Raw genomic sequence first — 17,201 nt, forward strand, 5'->3', positions numbered from 1 at the left:
GAGAAGCTTAGAGAGCAAAGATATCATTCAAGTGTCACTATGTTTACTGGGATTCACGGCCTCAAAAAATGAGATAACATGATGGAATATAAGTCATTAAATGTGTTCCCAAGGATGTGGAGCTCTTTCCTACATCCCATTATTCTTAATATTAATCATCTGCAGTAAATATTTTACCGATGACTATCTAAATTAAGCACAAGGACCGGTCTGTGACATAGGAGAGACATTACTGGCATACCATTAGGTGGTGTTACTTGCTTTTGTTGTGCAGGTAGATGCAGTAAGGTGGGTTTGGGCAATAACTGCTTTGCCATACTTGTGAGTGCTCAGCCAGGCATAGCTGTTGGGATGGCCCCGATGGAGCATTTACACTGGCATGCAACTGCTCCTTGCCCAAAGCAGGTTGGCAGGCAGATGTGAGGAGGGCAGCCTGTTTTTTGCTTCAGCTGTCCACATTATTGGATTCTTGTTTTCACAAAGAGACAATTACAGCTGAGATTGCTTTAAGATGATTAGCACCAAATTTCCTCCTTGTAACAGCAGAAATTTAATTAAGCAAGAGCCAGCAGCCTCGCTTCCTCTCTCCCTGTAAGTTACTGTTAGGCTAAGATAAGATGCTCTTCTCAAATGCTTTATGAAAGTGAAAACTGCTGCTGTGCTCCATAAGCAATGCTAAATATTGACTCAACAATAGAGGCTTCTCTTGCCAAACTCAAGATGAAGATTGCAGGTTTTCTCTCTCTCTTTTTTTTTTAGCGTTCATGAAAAGCTCATTGAGTTAATGACTGTATGGTTGTTTTCTTCATTCCACTCACTTGAAGGTCATTGGATTTCTAAAAAATTAATTATTTTTAACATCTATTATTATACAATCTCTGTATATATATTTTAACCTCTGTATATTATATTATCTGCAATTAGTAACCTCTGTTAAAATCTTCTAGCATTTGAGCTCAAACACCCAGGCTCTTAGGTTCAATACATGGCAAAGACAGATCTTGATTCACACTTGGAGGGTGTTCTGACTGGACCAACTTAGAAGACTTTGTGTCAGTGTTTTTTCCCATATTTGTTATAGTGTATACTCTGGTTTTGGCTTTTCACATATGAAAAGTTAGTCATCTGATTCATGGGAGTAGAAACAAAGAAGTGAAGGGTAAGGTAAATAAAAAACTTAGCAACACAATAGGTAATGATGCTTGCCAGTCTCTATAGATGCTGAGGAATAATGAGCCCACTGGCATGGCTAACACTTGGGATGGATTTTTAGGTGTTCTTTGTTACTCTCACAATAAGAATTTTTCCTGAATAAATTCAGAAAATATTTTAAATAATCTCTAAAAAATACAACACCATCACTCTTAGAAGGAGGAAGGAGAACGTGGCTTTCCTTGGCCTGCAGTGCTCTATTCCTCACCCTTTTTTTTTTTGTATCACTATGATGTGTGATCAGATTAGTGCAATATTAAAATTAGTTCACGTCAGCTCTTCCAGCTAGCTCTAATTATGGTTTTAATCAGTGTTTACAACACATGCAGCCATCAAACTCTTATTTATATGCATAGAAGTCATTCTGATTCATTACCAAAACAGACTTGAGGTTATCATCTACTATAGTCAGGCTTAAATTTTGACACAGTCTGTCATTTTACTAAACATTTAAGTTATTAAATGAAAGTATAATATGACAACATGACAAATAAAGTCCCCAGAATATTATGTTTTTCCACTTAATGCAATTTTAAATAAGTAAATAACTCTTAGTCAAATCTTTCATCCCAAATCTTAAGTTCAGAACCTCATCAGGGAAGATGTTCATACCACCTGAGGCACTAATACAACCACTATACCTCATCTAAAACTTTATATCTCTTTTTCAGGTAGGTCAGAATTGAAACCGATCAGGCTTTACCCAGGTACAACAGTGGATAATCAGATGTGAAGACAAATGTAGTTAAACATACTTAATTATTGCTATTCTTGTGTGCAGGGGTCAGAAACAGGACCAGAAGCTTAATAAACAGGGACTCTAAAGTGCATATATCAGTATGTAACATTCTGAACCTCCTTCTTTTAAAATCTTTTTGACAGTAAGACTACAGAAAATGTTTTACTGTCAAAAAATGTTGTTTTTTTTTTTAAGGAGTTGCTATTATCAAGCAATTTTCATGGTTTCAGTTCTGTTTTCAGTAGAGATATCATTAGACAGATGGATGTTCCCATGCTTTATGTCAGTCTGCTAAATTACTTTTAAAAGCTTGAATATAAACAGCATTAACATATGCTCAAAAATGCCTCAAGGTTAACAAATGCTTAAGAGTTTGTGCCAGTTCAGATGAGTTTATAATGGGTCTTCAGAGAAAGCAATAGATTCTAAGAGCGTGTATCAGCTACTAAGAAATGCAAGACATAATTATTTGGTTTGCCAATATTCCTTGACAGAAAAGCTACAGCTTAGCACTGCAAGTAAATCCATGAAAACAAAAGAAAATGATCTCCTTCACAAGGAAGAGTATTTAGTGTTCAGTTCAAACAAAGGCTTCCGTTACTTATCTAAGTCTGGAATGAAGCTGACTGTTATTATAATATATGTAAAGCAGCAATGTAACATATTCAAAGATTTCTCAATCCTCCAGGCTTGACTAGAGTTTAAGATCATGGTTTTTTATGATTGATAGTCAGATTTAGATTTTTCTGAGCTTAGCTTTCCTCTTATAACTAGATTTATATTCCTGAAAAAATGTTTTCTAAAAAATTGTCAGGCTTCCTATATCCTTCCAAAAAGACAGAGAAGCAAAAACAGCTAAGATGTTGCTGATACACTATAAATTCAATGTCATCTTACAGTGTACTGGGCCAAAGAATCTATTTAAACCATCTCAGTAAAGCTTGCTTATCAGAGTAATCCCTTCTTGCCTGTACTTATTAAATTCGAGGTCAACTGAAGTCTTCTGAGGAAGACTTTGATCTATTTTATGTGCTCTGGGAGAAAACCATAACTCATTAACATCATGGTTTCTAACAGCATTGAGGTGACTGGAGGCCTTAAAATACAGGCAATAAAATATAGAAATAGATAAAGACAAAACCAAGAACTGTACAATGGCCTGAAAATATGTATCGCTGTTGATTACTGCTAACAGTGTGTACTACTGTGTTGTACAGAGTGCTCTGTAAGGAATGAAACAATCTGTCATCTGAGCTATAAAATCTGGTTATAGTTTCAGTTAAATTAATTTATGGCTGTAATCAAGCCTGTTAATTGGTCAGCATGGAACACAAGGAACAGCAACACCTCTGCACTTGAGTCATGTTATTATGGAGGATTTAATTTTAGTGTAACAATAAGTATAAAATTATTCACTGACAATGAAGGTAAATATAACAATGCAGGATTCCTTGTACAAATGGATCCCAAAACCGTGTTGCCAATTTGTCATTTTGATTATGCAGACTATTGAACATGCAGCACAGAAATATGGCATAAGTCTAGATTTATCACTGTTCCGCTCATTTGTACTCTTCAGGCCTAATATTACAATCATTTATGTGTGTGTAATTTTATATCCCGAATATAAAATAAATGACACAGTGAAGAGAAGCGATGCCACCTAGAGAGACCTGGACAGTTTGAGGTGTGGACCTGTGAAATCTTCATGAAGTTCAACAAGGCCAAGTGCAAGGTCCTGCACCTCAGTCAGGGCAACCCTAAGCACAAACACAGACTGAGAAGAGAATGGATGGAGAAGGGACTGGGGTTCTTGATAGCTAAAAAATTCAATGTTAGCCTGATTTTGGATGACAAGACAGCAATGTGACTCACAGCCCAGAAAGCCAAGTAGATTGGGGGCTGCTTCAAAAGAATTGTAGTCAGCAGGTTGAGGAGCAAGGTTGTCACCTGTGCTCTGCTCTTATGAGACCACAGCTGCAGTGCTGCCATCAATTCTGGGGCCCCCAGCGTAAGAAAGACACAGACCTGAGCTAGCAGTCAAATAAAGTTTTAATTATTTCACACAGTTACCACAAGGGTAAGATAAACACACACTTCTATGTTATGAAAACCAACGGGGTGAGCTTGTAACTATCACAGTAATTCACCTCCTGGAAGCACAGAGATGCTGGGAGGTATTTTTGCTGGGCAGTGTTGCAGGTTACAAGCTAAATGCTTACAGCAGGCTGCAGAAGGGTGAAGAGGAGAGAAAGAGGAAGGTCAAAAAGCACAGGGATAGAGGATAAGTTTTGCCATTGGTTGCATAGATTTTAGTCCCAAAGAGAACCATTATTTTTTGTTGCAGTCTGTGGATATATTTACAGCAACAGGCTGGGATTTCTATTCATTCACTCTTTTCTTATATCATCCTGAGGTTTACCCAGGAGGAGAAATACAGAGGTCTTTCCCCTTAAGTAGTTAATAATCATGTGTGTATATATTTATAGGAGTATCTCTGTAGTGCTACATCATCACTTATAAACTGTCTGTATGCAAGGCCTTCAAGCCTTACTGAGAAGCCAATGATATATGTCATGTACATACAAGAGAACTCTCATTTTCCCTTCTGCTTCCTCTCTTTTTCTGAGATAAACTCAGGAGAAAAAAAATTATAATAGTTTAGAAAACCCCCACAAATACAGCAGGGGAAGGACATCACCTTGATTAGGTTTATCTACTCTGCTCCTCACTTGAATGAACAACACCCACTCCTCCACACCAATTTGCACCTGGGTAGCTAGGTGGGAATGTTGTTCTCCTGGAAATGGGGGATGTGGTTTGTGTATGAAGATGGTGTCAGTTCTGCTGACCAGGTCTTGTCAAAACTGACTGATGGATGTCAACAAAAAGTGAGTAAACCTATGCAATAACACAGCTGTGGGTCAAAAATGAGTGAGGACTATAAGTAGTAGATCTAGGAGCCTCCCTTGAGCATGATTGTTGGAAGAGGGCAAAAGTGAGCTTTTGTTACCTTTAGTCTGTGTTTTGGCAACTAAAAATGGCTGTTTTCATTGGATTTCTGAAGTAGGTTACAAGTAGAGAACAAAGTAAAAGGTACTTATGCATCTCTATTCATATTTTGTAGTGTGCTGTTATGAAATTATTAGTTGTGCTGTGTAGGAACACAAACAGAACTAGGAATAATGTTGTGGAAGTGATTGAGGAAAAGAGCAATCCAAACACATTAAAAAAAAAAAAAAATTATTGTTAATGTCCCATATGTCCAAATACATACTCCTACTCTTCGCAGTCTGTGGCAGTTGATGTTTTCTTATTTCTTATGATGTCTCAGCTTATTTTCTGATACTATTACCTATGGTGTTCTCTGCCTGATAGCAGGGTGAGTCTGCCTTGGATGGAGGTGAATAAACTCTCACTTTTGTTTAACCTCAAATAAATTTTATGTTTAAAAAAAATACTTTGAAAGGAAACAGATCACACTTAAGAGAAATAAGCACACACTGGTATTTTTGTGAGAAGTTTTAAGATGCTTATGATTACAAATTAATGTTGACAGTATTGTGACTTCACAGACAGTGCACCAGAAATTAAAGTTGATGTGATCAGAGAGTTAAATATAATTCTAGAACAAACAAAGTTGAAATAGAGGCTTTCAGAACTAGAATCCTAGATGTTATATTGATACGCTCTGTTACTATTACATATATACTCTCTGTCTCAAATTAACATGGAGATTAATTTGGCAAACTAACATTTTTAAAGAGATTTCCTAGAATATTCTCCCATCTCCTAGCCTCTTGAGACACATTTTTAGGCAACACCCAGCATTTAATATCTGCAATGTTATCGTCTTCCTCTTGAATATTACAGTTTAAAACCAGTCAAAATATTAAATATGCCCTAAAATTGCCACTGGATTATATTATACAGTGGCGCTACGGATGCTGCTCTATTATATTCTAATAGTGGTTTCAGACATGCCTTTTACTGAGCTATTCTGACTGAGAACAGGGTGCAGAGTTGAGTACTCGAGAATTTCTCTTTCACAAATGTGACTCATTTTGCTCTTACCGTACATAAAATAAATCTGTTTTCAGGCATAAAAATTGAATGAAACAGTGAAATTTCCTCCTCAGCTTACATGCATTGGGTTGTAAAATGAATTCTGCTCAAGGACTGACTGAAAAATCTGAGCTTTGATGTTTCTGTGATGCTGGCAGGAATAATTTTTTTTTCCTGCCATTTGCTTTTGCAGACCATGATTGCAGCCTGTGTGAGCTGGGCTGGGGAAGGGAAGGGGGACTCTGGCTGGCTGGGAGCAAGCAAGCACAGTGTGGTCATATTCAGCATCTGCAACCTGAATTTCCCAAATGCTTTCTTTGAAAGTGTCTTAGCACTGATAGATTGATGTTGTATTTACATTTAGATTAGATTAGGTCATTATGATTAGAATAATAGTCTTCACTGATTCAATTTTGAGCCTTTGTTTTCTAGATGAAGATTATTTTCCTGGCAAACACATTGGAGGAATTCATAATTTGACTCAGAAATATATACTGCCTTTGTCCCCAGCAGGGAAAGGCAGAAAACTGCCCTTTGCTTTATCCTCACCTGTTTTCAAATCAGGTCTCTAGTGGTAGGGGGCCCCTCCAAAAAACTCGAAAGCCTCTGGTCATGGCAACTTTTGGACCACTTCAGATGGCAATCAGCAGAAATATATCCATTCACACTAGTATTACACTGTTTTGGAATCCCACGTTTATTTCCAAATAACCTTTTCAGCTGTGTGTGATAAAATAATTTTCAAGTGAATAAATGCTAGACGTGCTACACCTCAGCCATAGCAAGCTGCCAGACGTGTAGTTTGAAAGAAAATTAAATGTTTCAGAACTTCTATTGAAGGTCCTCAAACAATTGAGAAGTCAGTTTAATATAAACACTTCTGTGCATCTTTTAATAACATACAGTTTATTGCTGGGCTTACAAAAGGTTGATCAGTAGATCTATAAGCAATTCTTCGATGCCATCTGATTCTCACAATTAACTGAATATTCCCAGTTGATCAAGTCAAAAGCTAATTCATAATAAATATATGCATGTTTTAAATGGTTACTTCCTTGGAATAATTCATAATGGAAATCATCAAGCAACCAGTGATTAATTATCATATAATTTACTATTTATGGATCCTATGATACAGCTGTCATTTAGAAGGAAAATTGCCTTTTGATTACAGTATTTCCCTTAGGCATCTTGTTGTTATGTCACATAAAATAGCTATTTGGGACTCTGAAGGCAGGAGATTAACCAGAATACCCTTCCCTGCCCCTGAGTGCCATTCTCTGGATCAGGGGTGATGGTCCTGAGAGCCTGGACCATACACAGAAAGAATTTACGCTTAAAGAAACACTTTAAGCATAGCTTGACTTCAGCTAATTGGAGTGCTAAAGCAGCCAGACTGGTTGTGGGGCAGGAAAGCTGCTTTTAAGACCTGGCCTCCTCAGGATGGCTGCTCTTTTGAAGACTGATGTATTGTGCTCTTCTGAACCTTTGCCAGTCTTTGAGAATGGCCCTTTCATTTGTATAATTCTTTACTAGTTCTTTTATCAGATATTGAAAATAATTTCTTTGTGACAGACGTGCATGGTGTTCCTCATCTTGAAGATTTTCTCTCATTTTTTTCAGTTGTTTAATGCAATTTTGATTGCTGGATCAAAGTCTGCATGGAGTTAGAAACACAGATCAGATATTTAATCAATTTGAGAAACCCCTTGGTGAAACCACCTTACAGCTTTTGTATTAGTCTAATGGTTGGCAGTATACCTGTTCTAATGTATTTCGTTTTTTCTGACTAAATAACTGGGAACTTCAAATGCATTCAATAGATTACTTATTCTTTCTGAACTCTTTTCTAATGGACGCTTTTAAAGTGATGGAAAGCAATTATGTACCTGAATATTGATAAAATTCTTTATTAATACAGGACTTCTGTGTAGTGTGACACTGTGTTCCATGCTTTTTATTTTTTTAATTTTTATTTATTTATTTATTTATTTTTCCAATTGGATAATCTCAAATTTAAAATTAGAGATATCAGTTATGGAATCATAGAATAGTTTGGGTTGAAGGGTCCATTAAAGCCCATCCAGTTCCAAATGTTTCAGGGCTGCCACTCCAGTTCACGCTGCCCTGGGCCCCATCCAGCCTGGCCTCGAATGCCTCCTGGGATGGGGCACTACAGCTTCTCTTGGCAGCTGTGCCGTTGTGTCACCACTCACTAACTGAAAAATTTTCCTTTAACATCTAACCTAAATCTCCTCTCTTTTAGTTCAAAGCCATTTTCCCTTGTCCTGTCACCATCAGACTGTGTAAAAAGTCAGTCCCCCTTCTGCACATCAGCTCTCTTCAAGTAGTCAAAGGCTGCAATGAAGTCTCCTTGGATCCTTCTCTTCTCCATGCAGAACAAACCCAGCTCCCTCAGCCTTTCTTCAACCCTCTGATCATCCTTGTGGTCTCCTCTGGACCTTTCCCAACAGCTCTATGTCTTTCTCATGCTGGTGACCCCAGCCTCTGTTGCAGTACTCCAGATGTGGTCTCATAAGGGCAGAGCAGAGGAAAACGATCACCTCCTTCTCCCCTCTGGCCACTCCAGTTTTAAAGCCACTGTTCCTTTCTGTTGCATATATAATGTTGTCTTGTGGTACATGTTAGCATTTGATATATTTTAATTATTTCTGATTAATAGTTCAGTTAATATTATGAGTGGCTGAATATGTTATTTGCAGCCTTTTTCCTTATAGGACTTTTGTTTCTCTTCAGATTGTATAGGGGGAAAATGAGAAATCAAAGATTTTCTTGTTTTCTGGGATTGTTTCCCCTATTCTGGTTATTACTCTGGTAACAACTCAAAGTTATCTAAAACATATCTAAAATGCAATGTTATCTAAAAGAAATGGTCTTAGAATCAAGAATACAAGGAAATACAAGGACAGAAATGGATTGTTTTATGGAGTATTCCTTTAATGTGCAAAAACCGCACTGCTCACGATCTAATTGAAGTAAAGCTTTAAGAGATGATCCATGAACTTGAGACACTTAACCTTCAAGCCATCCGACACCCGTATGCTTTGGTCCTTGTACAGCATCATCCATTACCATGCAAAAACCTGCGTCTGGCAGCCTCTGTGGCAGTTGTGCTCCTCTCCTCACTGTGAGAACCGAGCAGGGATACCCAGGGCAAGCTGGAATGCTGGTTGGCACAGCAGGCATAAAAGTGTGCTGCGGGGAGCTCCTGCGTGCCACGTGCATGCAAAGCTTGTTGTCCCCTGCTGAAATGGTAATTATTATCAGATTCACCTATAGAGAACAATACAACTGTGATGATACTGCTGTGTTCAGGTGACAGAATTATGCATAGGAAGGGATTATGAAGAAATTTGCTATTGGTCTGTATTTTTTTCCCTCTTAAGATTTCAAGTCCGCCACTGAATTTGCAATTTCTTCATTCTTCATTTTGCAGAATGTTGTTTTTTGACAGTACGTAGGTACTGTGTCACAAATTAGGGTGGGATGTTAGACATGTACAGAGCTGTAGTAAGATCTACTTTAGTTTACAGAAGGAAGATCATGCTCAACAAAATCATCTTCTTCACAGTAACTCAGGCCTGTAGGTCCCAGATTTTCAGCAGTGTTTGTGTTCTTAGTGAAAAATCTGCCCTATAGATTTCTTGGGTATCCTTTAACATCTGCTGTTTACAAATGTCCAAACCCTCAAAGCATAGCACTTCTGCAAAAACTAATATTGCCTGAGGCAGGGACTCAAAGTCACCCTGAAGTCACTCACAGTGGCTCAGAATGAATATTTTCCAATCTCACTGCCAGTGAAGTCAAGTCATTTAGTTGTGCCGTGAGTGCACCTACCCCTTTAAGTCTTGTGTGCATTCGCTTGAACCACTGAATTTCATTTTTAGCCCACCACAGCTTTGCCCCTGTCTATGGAAGTGATTATTAAGCAACTCAAATTTGATCTTGTAAGGATTTTGAATGGTACTGAAATTAGATTCCTTGTGTATGTTATGTTAAATCGATGCCATCTGATCACTTAATTTGCTTTTCATAACCATGGTAGCCAGGCTGGCAAAAATTCAGGTGGAATGGTGTGTAGATTTGCAGAAAAAATATAATAAATTTGTATTTAGTGAATATGAGCTCAGAAAAGAATGAACTCAAAGTGACAGATGAAGATGCTTTTATATATTCCTACAGTTAGTGCTTAGGACTTGTTTTCTCTTGCTGTGACAGCCTTTTTTTGTTAAGTAAGGGTACTTTTTTAAAAAAGTTGATAGCTCAGCTAGCCATGCTTATATAAGAAATAAGTAATTACAGCAAGTATTTCAAAGTAGTGAGTGACTTCCAGAGCTAACAATAGAAGCTGAAGGTGAAATGAACTTCTTGCAGGTCATCTAATCCAGCCTACCTCACAAAACAGAACCAACATCCAAATTGGATCATAGGTTTAAATGATACACAGTTTATTCCTTATTTTGAGTGTTTACTATATATATTTATCATGTATGTTATAAGGCATACATGTAATTAATATACTGCACTGAGTTAACTGGTATGTATGGAGTTATATGTATATGATTCTGAAAGCATGCTGTATATTTCTACATTTCAAATTCATTTTGAACCTTCTTTTACTGGGGCTTCCTCACACTTTCCAGAGCACAACCTTTGCACAGAAACTGAAGGGAATGAAGCCTTCATGTCAACACTGACACAGTCTGAGCAGTCACCCAGAGATCGGCAATCAAATCTAGTTCCCTTCTCAGCCAGACCCAACACAGTGATGGCATCCTTCTAAATTATTTACAGTGCGATGCCACAGCTTCAAGATTTTTTTTTGCTTCTCAGAGCACGAGGGGCCGTAAACTTGTTGTTTTGCACAAATTATAGCTGTACTTGGAAGTCCCCCAGACTGCCCAAAGGAATTGTGCATTAATTTTTTTTCTTGAGAGTTATGGGATCAAGAACTGTTCTGACAGATGCACTAAAGGAGCAGGGTACAGGCTGATTTCTGATGTATGCCTGTCCCTAGGGTCATTGAGTCAAGGTGATGGCCCCTGGAGGCCATCTCTACTCTGTCACAAGACTGATTGTGGACATCCATCTGAGCCCATCCCATAGATACATGTTAGGTAACAAGTTGTTAATGGATGTGCAGCTTATGTACTGATGACTGATTGCTCCCAGTCTGTAGGAAGTTCCCTAGAAACAAATCCTGTTGTTTTAGAAAGAAACTTTATTTCTGCATGGAGTCTAACTTAACATCTCTTTTCTAAAAGGAACTCTAGTCATCAATGTAAAAATGTTCTTAATCAGAAGAATTTCCTCCCTCTACCTCTCTGTTGTTTTTTTTTTTTAATCTCTATTGGATAACCAATGGAGAAAGCAATGGAATGAGTTACCTCAAGCCCAAACACAACACGGGTCCAAAGTCATTCATGCCTCTCTGTGAGAATCAAAACATTTACCAGATTTTGGAGAAAGATGCACAATTTGAATAGAATTTTTGGAGGTATTCTGAAGTGTAACTGGGGAGCTTTTGTCTTGTTTTATTTTCACAGCAACTTTTAAAGCCCATTTGACATTAGTTGCATTTTCAAAATAGTTGCATAGAAATAGAGCAGAAAATGGATTCAGCAGTGAACTGCACTGGGGATGAGCTTTCATCTTAGTCCTCATGAACCAGCTTGAGAGGAGGAGCTTGAATTCAAATGATTTTTATTATATTTTTTTCATTCCACTGCATATGCTATACTGCTACTTCTTTGATGATCATGACAAACATGAAGATCTGGAAACTAGCAATTGATTTAGAAAGTTTGTGGAAACAAGAGTAGCATGACATGTTTTGTTAGCTGCATTAGCATCTGCACTGCTCTTCCAAATGTTATACGCATAAGTAATCTTTTGAAAATTAATGTCTGCTAAAAGAAGTTGGCATTCATCAAGATGTCATTTGCCTCCTTTGGTCATAAACAATTTTCTCTATCTAGTGAACAAACAATGTGTGTGACTGCAGGAAATTCTGAGTTGCTCTTACAACATTCCCCAACTACAGTCTGAGAGGCTATCCTTGGGCTCTGGCTGCTGAGGCAGTGATTCTTGTGAGGTTTAAGTTCAGCTATGTAGCCTTCCATCAGGCACCTCAAGAGAAAGGGAACAAGTACCTATGTTTGGACATAAATTGTAGGTGAGGATGTTTTTTTAAATCTTTCACAGCACCAGAAGTAATAGAAGAGTGTTTTAGGTTCATTGTGATTTGTATTTGTTTTCTCATAGAGGAAAATGAAAGAAGAACTTATACCTATGGTAAATTCTGTTTTCTAAGGAAAATACTGCATCTTCTTTCCCCCATGAAAGTTGATACTGCTTCTTGAAGAATGAGAATATTCCCTTAAGAGATGCATTTCGGCTTTGTAACTTACAGCAAATAAATCAAACTACTCTGTCAGTCATATCCTTATTTAGTAATATCCAATCATTACAATGCTTGCAAAGAAGAGAATAGGAACGTTAATTATAAGTTATTTATTTGCAGTTGTTCTAAATGCTATATAGACAAAAGAGTGTAGAATTAGCACTTTTTTTGACGGAGTCAAGGGGCATTTTGGTAAATACCACTAACTGTAATGTACTTACAGAGTGATAAGAGTGCATTAGTGTCTTCTGCATGAATTTGACTAGTCACTTTGTCTGGTTACTCAAGCAGCATAAATTGTATGTAGGTGAATTATGCTCAGAATACGAAAACATATCCCATAAATGCTTCATTTGAGAGGGCTAAATGAAAGACATCAATTAGTTTCACTTGCTCATGATACTAGCAGGATATGAGCAATGTTGTACTTCTGTTTCTCATGCAGGGTATGAATTTGATTGTACTGGTGTGAACTGGGTATAAATTACTGTTCAAACATAATGGTCCCATTTAGTCTTTATCCTGAGCATGTGAAGTGACTGCACAGATGCCAGGCCATAAAGAAACATCTGACTATTCTTCATGTTTGTCCACGGAGTACCTAATGTGCTGCTTCTATTGCACAAATAATACAGAAAAATAAAGACCAGAATGTACAAGAGCCTGAGGCTGAATTGCAAACACTGAAGATGCCTCATCTAAAAGACAGTGAGATTTGGCCACAGAGGCGTAACTACTTAGAGCTTTGAGGTGTGATTTAAATAAATTTTACTGAGAGTCTTGGGAAGAAAAACTGACTTCTAGAGAATATTATGGTCACTACAGATTAATATATATATATATCCATAGTGATAATGAACTGGAAAAACAGCTTTTAGTACAGGCACGCATTTTCTGGGTTATTTGCTGCTAAGGAGAAGTGAGACTGTAAATCTTACAAAATACAATGTTAATGAGTGTTTCAAAACAAAATTGTGCTGCCCATTATGAAAATAAAGATTTCACTTTGAACAAGCTTAGTATTGCTCACCCTTTTTGAAATTGGTTGTATGTAGGTGAATTATGCTAAATGTAATTGTTTCACTATATGTGATATGTAAAGAGGAGAAACATTCCCAAGAAAATGTTCTTAGGAATGTTTTCTCACTTTCTTGTTGTTGTTTTTGTTGTTTGTTTAGGATAGCTTGTGAGAAAATAGCCATGCTTCTTTTAGAATTGAGAAAGTTGAAGAAGTTGTGGTGTCTGAAGGGACAAATGCAGACACTGGGATCAAGTCAGAGAAAGCTTTACCTACACAAGTGCCTTTTCTTTGTGCTTCTTCCTCTTTCTCCTTTGGCCTGCCGCAACACTGCAGCCCTTCAAATGTTCTCTGCTGTGCCCTGGGGAAGGTTCAGCCTTTTCCAGCAGAGCCCACCAGGGCCATGCAGCTCTGCTTAGATTCCTTTAAGCACAATTAAGAACAAAAGATGCTCATGGTATGAGGACATATTACAAAACAGATAATGTAAGAGTATTTGCCATCTCTGACCAAAAAAAAGTCATAATGTCCTTTTACAAAGTTGTAATTCCTGTGAGATTCAAATACGGTCTTCTTCCACCAAACAGCTAATGGATTCAGATCTCTCAAATAATCTCTTATTTGTTTAAATGGTAACCATCTGATTCCCCAACTTCATTTTTGAACCTTTGAGGGACCAATGCCTTTTGAAAATCAAGAGAGATTGGTTCAACTTTGTTTTCTTTATGTATCTTCTTGACATCTTCAAAACCCTCAGAGATCTCATGACCTCTTTCAGAAATCTGTGCTATCTCTTCTTTGAATCCACAGATTACATTCGCATGGTTCAAACCATTTAACACCTTAGAAAAGACTGGTGTGGATTGGTTGATTTATTTTGGTTGTTTGTTTTGTTTTAACTAGCTTTTTTACATCCTGTCCCATTTTCTATCTGTGTTGTTTATGTACCTGGGCATTTTTAAATAAGAATTCATACGCTGCACCTATTACCTAAGCTATTTCATGCTTCACTTACTTCCATGCTCTTGGGTGAATAACCTCTTGTCCTGATGAACATGTTTTATAGATTCTTCTGGAGTTCAGTTGAATGCAGAACCTTTGAAGTATTTTTCATTTAAAAAAAAAAAGAAAAAAAAAAGCAAGTTGTGGGGAGCATGTTTGTAGTGCAGAATTTTCTAAACTCCACATTCACTATGCATAATAATTCATTGTATTTATCTGCTCTGACCTTTTCTTCTCAAATGCTTCTTTTGTGTCTGGATCATTTATTGTACAAGCTTCCTGGCAAAATTCTGTATTGTAATGGTTTTGAGAAAAGGATTTGTCATGTTTTCTGCCTTATATAAGTTGTTCCTTAAATTCTTTGGCCTGCCTTAAACAGCCAGAATTCATTCTAATTCATTTTCCTCATTTAAACATGAGATCACACAGAATCACAGAATTGCAGGGATTGGAAGGGACCACAAGATATCATAGAGTCCAACACCCTCCCTGCTAAGGCAGGTACTCTACAATATGTCACACAAGCAGACGTACAGACAGGTCTTGAATATCTCCATAGAAGGAGACTCCACAACCTCTCTGGGCAGCATGTTCCAGAGCTCCATCACCCTTACTGTAAAGAATTCCTTCCACGTGTTTGTATGGAACTTCCTATGTATGAGTTTTAGGCCATTACTCCTTGTCCCATTACTACACACTACTGAGAAGAGCCTGGCCTCATCCATTTGCCTTTCACCTTCATTTAAATATTTATAAACATTATTCAGATCCCCCCTCGTTCTTCTTTTTCCCAGGCTGAACAGATGCAGGTTACTCAGCTTTACCTCACATGGGAGATGCTTCATGCCTTTTATCATATTTGTGGCTCTCCACTGGACTCCTTCTAGGAGTTCCCTGTTTTTCTCAAACAGAGAAGCCCAGAACTGGACACAGTAGTCTAACTGTGGCCTCACCAGGGCAGAGAAGAGGGTCACCTCTCTCTACCTGCTGGCCACACTCTTTTTAACGCACTCCAGAATACCACTGGTCTTCTTGGCCACAAGTGCACACTGCTGGCTCATGGCCAACCTGTTGTCCACCAGAATACCTAGGTTCTTCTACACAGAGCTCCTCTCCAGCAGTTCATTCCCTAATCTGTACTGTGGTTATTCCTCCTCAGGTGCAAGACTCTACACTCGCTCTTGTTAAACATCATCAGGTTCCTTCCCACCTACCTCTCCAGTCCGTCCAGGTCTTATTGAATGGTAGCCTTTCAGTATGTCAGCCACTCCTTCCAGCTACTTATCATTAGCAAACTTGCTGAGGATGGACTCTATCCCTTCATGCAGGTATTTTTTTTTAAATAAAGGGCACAATTCTGAAACCTCATCTAAAATGCACGTTACTGTACAAAGCAAATAGACTGTTGTTAAAGGTGAAGTCACTGCTGGTCAGTGAAGATTACTGCCCGACTAAACTGTGTAGAAGTTGTTTTTTCTGCAGGCAAAACTGTTGATATGAAATGGCACCGGTACCTGCAGCATCTACACATATTTGGCTCCACTTAGCAACAGAATAGAACGGCATGAAGAATCTACTTTTAAGTATTATGAGAACTATATCTGCATATAAATGTAGACATTGCCTCACTTCACTCTGATTTTCTTCTTTTTATTTCTTTTTAATTGCCAATGCATGTTTACAAGGACAGACTAAGATTTTGCTGTGTTACAGCTAAGTATTTCAGAATATGACTTCTCTGAACAGCTACTGACATAGAAATATTCCATAGCTGTGCTATGTGTAGGGATTTTATTTTCCCCCTTCTACTTCCTTACACTATAGCAGATTTGGATTGGCAAATAAAATTAACTTTAGTGTATTGCTTGACGTGGTGGGACTTGCACAGATCTGAGAACCCCCATTACAACACTGCTTGGGTTATAGTCATGTTAGGTGAATTTTTTCAAATTGCCTTAATTGTCTGAGAACTAGCACAGACTTTTTATGGACTTCAACAGTAAGCAGATAAAACAACTTGCTGGAATTGCAGCAGTGGCTCAAGGTGGTAGCTCTACTGTCTTATAAAGGGCTGTACAGTTACATTAATTGGTATCTTTTCCACTACTGTGGAGCCATTCATTTCATAGCTTTACTTCTCAAAGCTCCTTGTAGTATAATATGTGTAGCAGACTCTCAGAATTGTTTATAACACTTTAAAATAACTTAACACTTTAGAAAATAATTCACTCTTTGTTGGTTTGATGGTGAGAGGAAAAATGCAATGAAAAAATGCTATTGGACAAGCAGTGATACAGAAGGACTTTTTTTGCCTGTTCTTGCTTTAACTATTATCTGGATCTAGTTCTAAATATGTAGTGTCAAACTGACTATTTAAGAGGGGAGGGAATATCAGTTGTTAGGGAACTGTGGACATCTAGTATGAAGTGGTACCTCTGCTCTGCAAACCCTGTGGTATAAAATAGTGTTGTGGCAAATTTGTGACTTTTTTTTTTTTTTGTACAAAATTCAGTGTGAGACCCCTATGGAAAGTGCTGCCAACACCACTGCAAAAAACATGTCATTTTTCTTTTTTCCCCTTTTCCTGCCATTTAGCTCAAAACTGGGTTCATTCCTCTGTCACACAAATAAATCCAATCATCCCTCCAACTTCTCTATCTCCACACATGTAAAAATGCTGCCTCTTCACAAATTCTACTGTTAAATTCATGTTCCTTTGAACTCCTGACCTCCTGTCTCTC

General features: G+C 37.8%; 1 pseudogene; it reads right to left on the reverse strand.

Moving 5' to 3' along the window:
• Nucleotides 1–14,976: 14,976 nt before the first annotated feature.
• The window catches only part of LOC149918895 (uncharacterized), a 34,413-nt pseudogene continuing 32,188 nt past the window's right edge, over nucleotides 14,977–17,201 (reverse strand).

Source organism: Phasianus colchicus, chromosome 2 (genome assembly GCF_987193195.1).
Source record: "Phasianus colchicus chromosome 2, bPhaCol1.hap1.1, whole genome shotgun sequence".
In the NCBI taxonomy this organism is placed as follows: Eukaryota; Metazoa; Chordata; class Aves; order Galliformes; family Phasianidae; genus Phasianus; species Phasianus colchicus.